This window comes from Podarcis bocagei (genome assembly GCF_964188305.1).
Source record: "Podarcis bocagei genome assembly, chromosome: 7".
NCBI classification, from domain to species: domain Eukaryota; kingdom Metazoa; phylum Chordata; class Lepidosauria; order Squamata; family Lacertidae; genus Podarcis; species Podarcis bocagei.
The window spans coordinates 19271000-19278138 of NC_138132.1; positions in this window are offsets into that span (position 1 = coordinate 19271000).

A 7139-nucleotide genomic window follows, 5' to 3' on the forward strand; every position below is an offset into this window, starting at 1 on the left:
GCATGGGAAGGCTGCCCACCGTGAGGAGCCTGTCATGTGAGGCTCCTCCTTGCCCCCCCCCCGCTCCCCTTGGCTGCATCTAATGCTAGTCACACCCAGAGCCGACACACTAAAATGAATGGACATGACAAACGTAGGTCCATTTAGTTCAGTGACTGCCCTTGAGTAAAACTGAGTTGGGTATAGCTCTTTGTCAGTGTTCTTGGAAGAAGCTTCCCTAAAAGATGGCACCCTTCCCCCATCCCTACCCAGGCAATAATAAGTTGCAGGGGTGTGTTATCTGGACCATGTTCTCAGATCATACTAGATAGATAGATAGATAGATAGATAGATAGATAGATAGATAGATAGATAGATATCTCATCCCACCTCACAATTAAAGATTCTCTAGGTGGCTTGCAGAAACACACACACATTATTTTTGTTTTAACCATGAATTATTTAAATGACATCCTCCCATCCCAAAAAAGGAATCCAGACCACAAAACGATAAGACAAAAGCAGCAGTTAAACGACGATAAAAATAACACAGAAGACCTCAACCGGCTGTGAAAGACAATCATTAATAGCCTGGACAAGTAAAATGGTCTTGGCTTGACATCTGAAGCTCCTCAGAAGGGAACCTTGAGGGAGAGTGTTCCAAGGTCAGGTTGGCACCATAGGGCAATTTCCCCAGTTGCTACCAGCCTAAGATTGTCTCAGGAGTGCCATATACTGGCAAGTGGTTCTTTCGGCAGGAGACAAAGGTGGGACCCAAGAGACCAAGAGGATGCTCTAGAGTAGAACATGCCCACAAATCCTCTACCAGCTCAGGACCCACCAGGTAGATCTCTGGGTGATCTGTAGTAGATTGACAAGGATTTCAGACTCCTTATGGTTCATAGTAGAACAGCAAAATGATTCTCTGCCCCAACCTGCCATAATTATATTGCTGAAATGGAGGAAACTCGGAATAACCAGGAGTGGATTTTTGTGTGGAACGACTAGGAGCTCAGTTCACTTCTGGGCTCAGAATTCTTTAGTTCCCCTTTTGCACGAGGCTATGATTGATGGATCTGGGGGGTTGTAGTAAAAAGCTAAGTACAGCACACAAGCCTGTCTGCCCACCTGCGCTCTACGGCTTGCGGAATCTAGTTTGTTTTCCTTAAGAACCCAGAAGCTCACCCACCAGTCAGATACAAGTGATGGGAGTCAGGTGGAGCAGAGTGAATTTCCTGTTGTGTGTCGTGAACTGGCAGGAGGATGGGAAGGAGAAAGAAGATCCCAGCGAGGGGTATGGGACACACTGGGGCAAGCTGGGGATGGGGAAGGAAGTATTCGCAGAGAGCTGGGATGGCGAGGGCATGGAGGTCAATTCGCAGGATCCAGGGCAGCAGGACCCATTCCCAGGGCCAAAGAGACCCCTGGCTCCACAAACATGACGGGCTCCGAGGTGTAGGGAGCAGCAGGCAATGTGCTCCAGAAGGCTGAGGCAGCCAAGGGCCTACAGCCCAGCTCCCTAGCTGGCCAGGTGGGGCTCACTAGCTCTGGGAGGAGGGGTGTGATTCCTCAGCCGGATTGGGCTCAGAACAGGTGAGCTCCACATGCCTGCAATCTGCATGAAAAATACAAAAGCGAAGCAGAGCTCAGGTGCTGTGTCTGCTCAGCTGCCCAAGTTGATGGACCTTGACTTGGATGCTCCTGGACCCCTACAGGACTCTGCTTTGGGTTTGATTGACTCTGGGCTGTATCCTGACCGCTGGACTTCAGACTTTGCTACTTGGATTGATCCTGGACTTTGGACTTTGTTTGTGTGGCTTGATCCCTGGACTTTGAACTTCCGACTTGACTTGCTGCCAGGTGGGCCAGGGGTTCAGGACCCTCACTGTATTCCCCACAGCCCACTGAGCTGCATATACAAGTAAAAATCTACATACGCAGTTCTAAGACTCTGAGCCAGTGTGGCATAATGATTAGAGTGTTGTACCTGGATTCAAATCCACCCTCAGTCATGGAGCTCATTGGGTGACCTTGGGCCAGCCACCATTTCCTAGCCTATCCTACCTCACAGGGTTGTTGGGGATGAAATGGGGAGGAGAAGAACCATGTATACCACCTTGAGCTCCTTGGAAGAAAAGGTAGCATATCAACAACGACTGCAACCACCACCACCACAAAAGCTTCAAAGAAAACTAATAAAAGACAGCCTACTGACAATCCTAGTTTACAGGTAAGGAGCACTGCTAGAGAAGTGATTAGTACAAGGTCAGCCGTAACAGAGGTTTAATTTTGTTTTACTTTGATATTTATTTATTTCAAAACTGCTGGAGTTCACTTCACCATGCCTGTGTCTCCTTTCCCCTTTCTTTGACCGACATCAGAAAATGAAAGAGGGAATTGTTTGAAGAGATACATAATTAAATGCTTCTTTTGTGCTTCGTAGGCCTCTCGCTCCCCACAGGCTCTGTGCGCCTCCTTCCAACGTCCCCCAGCAGCAGAACGGTAAATTTTTTAGTAGCTTTCTTCGGCTTTCTTTGCAGAGGGAGGATAAGAACATGGTGGTTCTCTTCTCCTTGGTTTTCAGGATCTGTTTCTGCTGCTGCGGGGTTTTTTGAGGGTGAAAGATTGGCCACTAACTGAAAGTGGAGCCAAGGCTCTTCTGGGTCCAGCAAGCCAAGGGGGCAAGTCCAAAGAAGGTGCTCAGAGGGGAGAGGCAGGCAGGGAAGGTTATCTCATTGTTAGCGGCTGTGACACAGATACCTGCTACTGCCAGCAACATCCTGCAAGCCTCTTGTGATTTCAGCGCTGAGCTGCCTGCATCTTCATAGTTCTGAGCGACATCATTTTGGGGAGGAGGAATAGGGGAGGAAATAAGAACACAAAAAAGCCCTGCTGAGTCGGATCAAAAGCCTATCTAGTCCAGCATGCAAAATAGCCAGCCAGGCACAGGGGAAGCCCACAAACAAAACCTGAGGGTTTGCATGTCCTGAGGCAGGGCTGGGGAACCTCAGAACAGGGGGCTGAATGGGACCCTCCACCACTCTTGTCTGGCTCTGGGCACTATCCCCAGGGCACATCCCCTCTTCCCAAGCTCTGCACCCTCCTCGAGTGCTTGTCAGGAGTGGGTGTCAGGAAAAAGGTCAGCAATAAATTACATGTCATCGGTGAAGTTAACTCTTTATTCAAGAAAACTAGGTCGACTCGGGAGGACAGGCCTTGTTAGCACAGCAACTCATCCCAGTAGACTTTGCCCCTGTGAGGCATTTCCACAGTTGCCTGTCTCCTTCTCTCCCAGGTCCTTCCCAAGCAATCTGAGACTCTGCCGCCGTGCCCATCTCCCTCTTCATACCACTTCTGGTTCTGGGAGACCAGGAGGGAAGGGAGCTGGTTTCTTCACCAGCCTGACTAATCTCTGCCTCTGGGCCTCCCTCCTCTCCTGCTTCCGCTTCTGACTCTGATTCTGGACTGCTCTCTGCCACAGACTCCCTGCTCACTAAGCCCTATGACCTATTCAGCTTCCGGCATCACCTCCTCCTCCCAGTCCTCTCCTTCTGACCACTCATGGTTGTCCCACCACCAGTCCTCTGGCTCTCAGCCTTCTTTCCTTGGGGGTTCCCCAGGTGCTGCCTTGCACCATTCCTCTGCATCTAGCCAGTTCCTGACAGTCTTGGCTGAAATGTGTCCTTGGCAATGCCTCTCCCTTGCCAGGATGGAAGATGGAGAGAGGCATGCCCAGGCACAGAACCCAAGGACAGTTGGGTGATTGAAAGACAGCCTACAGCATATGCCAAGGATCACATCCATTGCTCCGCCCGCTTTCCCCTCTGACCCTGCCTACTACTGGGATATAACACCTGGAGGGTTGCCCTGGTGGGCATACAGCCCTCTGCTCATAGTTGCTGACCCTCAGGATCCCTTCCAAATCTGTGATTCTATGAATAACAACAGGAACACGGATGCAGGTGAGGCACTCTAGCAGTAGTATGGGGATTGGTTTCTATGGGTTCACACTGCTGTGTGTTGCTGTAAACCAGTGTTTAGGTAGGAACAACTGGACGGTCTTTTATGCCACAGCCATCGCTTGGATCAGAGGAATTATTATTATTATTATTAGCATTATTTATACCCCGCCCATCTGGCTGGGCTTACAGTACATATTAAAAACAGTAAGATGTCAAACATAAAAAAAAATATTCCTGATACAGGGCCGCCTTCTGATGTCTTCTAAAAGTTGTGTAGTTCTTTATCTCCTTGACATCTGATGGGAGGGCATTCCACAGGGAGGGCGCTACTACCGAGAAGGCCCTCTGCCTGGTTCCCTGTAACTTCACTTCCCGCAGGATTCTCTTCTCAAATGGTAGCAGAACTCCCAGAAATGGGATCTCTCAAGTAAGCTCACGGTACGGCCTACTCTGATGGGCAGTGTGGCTCAAGTCTTCCTGCATTGCAGGGGGTTGGACTAGATGACCCTTGGGGTCCCTCCCAACTCTACAGTTCTATGATTAACTCACAGTGTGTTATGCTCACATGCCTTTCCCCACCAACCTTAACGGCTCAGCTGAGACAGCATCTCTGAAGGGCAAAGGGACAAGGAACCATGCTGGAGTCAAAGAGGCCCTTGAAAGCCTTGCTTGCTGCTCACAATGGGGCAGAGGAGAGTGGATGCTGACCCCCGGGGCACCGGAGTGGAACGGGAGTGATCTCCATCATCGGACTCCCAGGCAGGCAAGTGTGTGTGTCCATTAGCCTTGCATAAGTGAATGATGCAGGAGCCTGTTATGGGAACTGGGAGATAAGGCTGAAATCAGAGAATCTCTCAGAGCCTGGGAGATGGGGAATGTTACCGTGAGGCATTGTGGGAGGCAGGTAGATGATAAGAGGAAAGGGAGAGAGGGTTCGTGACTGATGAGGAATATACAAGACTGCACCTCTGCAGTGCTCATTAAATCAGTCCCGAGTAACTGCCGCCTGCTGGTTTCATGTGTGCATTCACAGATTAGAATTTGAACCGCTCATTAGCTTGCATTAAACACAGGGAGCTGCCTTAACCCCAGATGAGACCAGTGTTAGAAACTCAGATATACAAGCTAGGAGCCAAATGGCTCCTTAAACCAGGGTTGCAATTGCCAAAACGAAATGTCTAGTTGCCATTTTGATGCCAGACCCCGCTGGAAAGTTGTATTTTTTGGTTCCTGAATTTTTTTCTGATTGTGGCACATAAAATATCACGGGTAGAATTCTACAGAGTGTGTTGTTAAGTGTGTGGAAACAGACAAGACCCAAGGATCGCTAGACACGCATTTCCAGATGGAGATGTCAGGTGACATCCTGGCACCCGGGCATCTTCACTTGGTCGCACACGGCTGATAGCTAGGTGCAAATTGTGCCTGGCGAATTCTGAACACTGGATCAGATTATTTGTCCCATCTAGACCGGTGCTGCCTACTCTTGACTGGCAGCATGGCTTTCCAGGGTCTCAAGCAGAGAAAGGCATTTCACATCACCAGCTTCCCCAGCCCCTCCAAATGGAGACCCGAGTGCTTGCTCCAGGGACCTCAACATACAAATTGTGTGCTTCACAAGTAAGCCACTTCTGAAGCCATCATGGCTGGTAGACATCAGGAATCTGATCATTAAAGCTATCTAGGTTTCACTACATCTGTTGGGGTGAATGCTATAGATAGATCAGCCTTGTGTTATGTCAGGGGTTGCCAACTTTTTTTAGGCCCAGGGGAACATCTGGATTTTAAGTATCATAGGTGCCACCCCTCTTGTCACTTCTCGCTTCCTCAGATCAGCCCCCTGCCAATATAGGGGACACAAAAACACACACACTTTGCTTTTCCAAGGGATCTGGGAGAAAGCTAGATCCAGTAAAATTAATTTGAGGCTTGAAAAGCACATAGGATTGAACAAGGAAATGGGGAACGGGTGTCACTCTTTAGAAAAAGTTTTAGAAGGGATAAAAACATACTCTCCCTTACCACCTCCTGACCATGGGGGCAGTGAGTGTGAAGGTCAGAAGCTGTGTAGACACCAGCAGAAGACCTCTAAGGTGCCATTCCCCCCCTTGGACAACACGTCCAACAGGCACTAAAAGCACATGGGAATCCTGGGAGTGGTGGTTTCTCCCTGACAGAGCTACGAATTCCCAGCAACCTTCACAAGCCACAGTTCCCGTGATTATTTGGGAGAAGTCGTGTGCTTTGGATGTGCTTTGAATGCGCAGTGTGGCTCTGCCTAATACTGAGCTACATGGGCCAATGATTTGATTAAGTAGAGGCAGTGGCGTAGCGTGGGTTGTCAGCACCTGGGGCAAGGCAAGTAATTTGCGCCCCCTAACCCATGGATTTGCGCCCCCTAACCCTAACCCCCAGATGTTGTGCCTGGTGCAGCCGGCACCCCCTGCACCCCCCACGCTACGCCACTGAGTAGAGGGCATCTTCTCACGTTCGAAATTTGGCTAGGATAAGTGTCAGAAGTGCATCCTCTCCAACATATATAGCCTGCACTGTGTGTGGATTAAGGGATTTCATCTGCTATTGTCTACCCAATTTAGGACGAGGGGTGGGGAGAGACAAAGGGGTTTTTCTCTTTGGGATCAGGCAGAAGGGCTTAAGTCAACCATCACTTTCTGGGGCTTAGTCCAGGAATCTGTTTTCAGTGCCAAAGAGCAACAGGTCTGCTGATAAAAACTGAGGCTGCCTCTGAGTATCTGCAGAGTGCCTTTTATTACCCAGTAGCCACAGACAGGATAGAACGTGGCACCTCTTTTCTTACTAGGATGGGAGGCAGCAAACAGTTTTAATTGATCTTTAAAAAATAATAATGTTATAACTATATTGTAGTTTGTGCTAGAATTTTATGAAGAGCGGGTAAAAATACTGTAAACCCAATAACCAATGAAGAGGCCAAGGAGTTTCATCCTCAGGGACCTATTGCAAGGCTTCGACTCACGTGACACACCAACGCCGAGAGTGCTTCTGACCCGGTGCAAAGTGTCCTTCAGGGCCCGATCAGGGGCATTGTCAAGACTTTCGGGACAGTCCCTTCTCTTCTTGTAACTAGAATCTCGAGGTGCGCCTGTCGTTTGGCAGAGAGGCGCGCGGGGGTCGAGGACCCACCGTGGGCGAGACTCGCGCTGGCGGGGCGGGGGACAC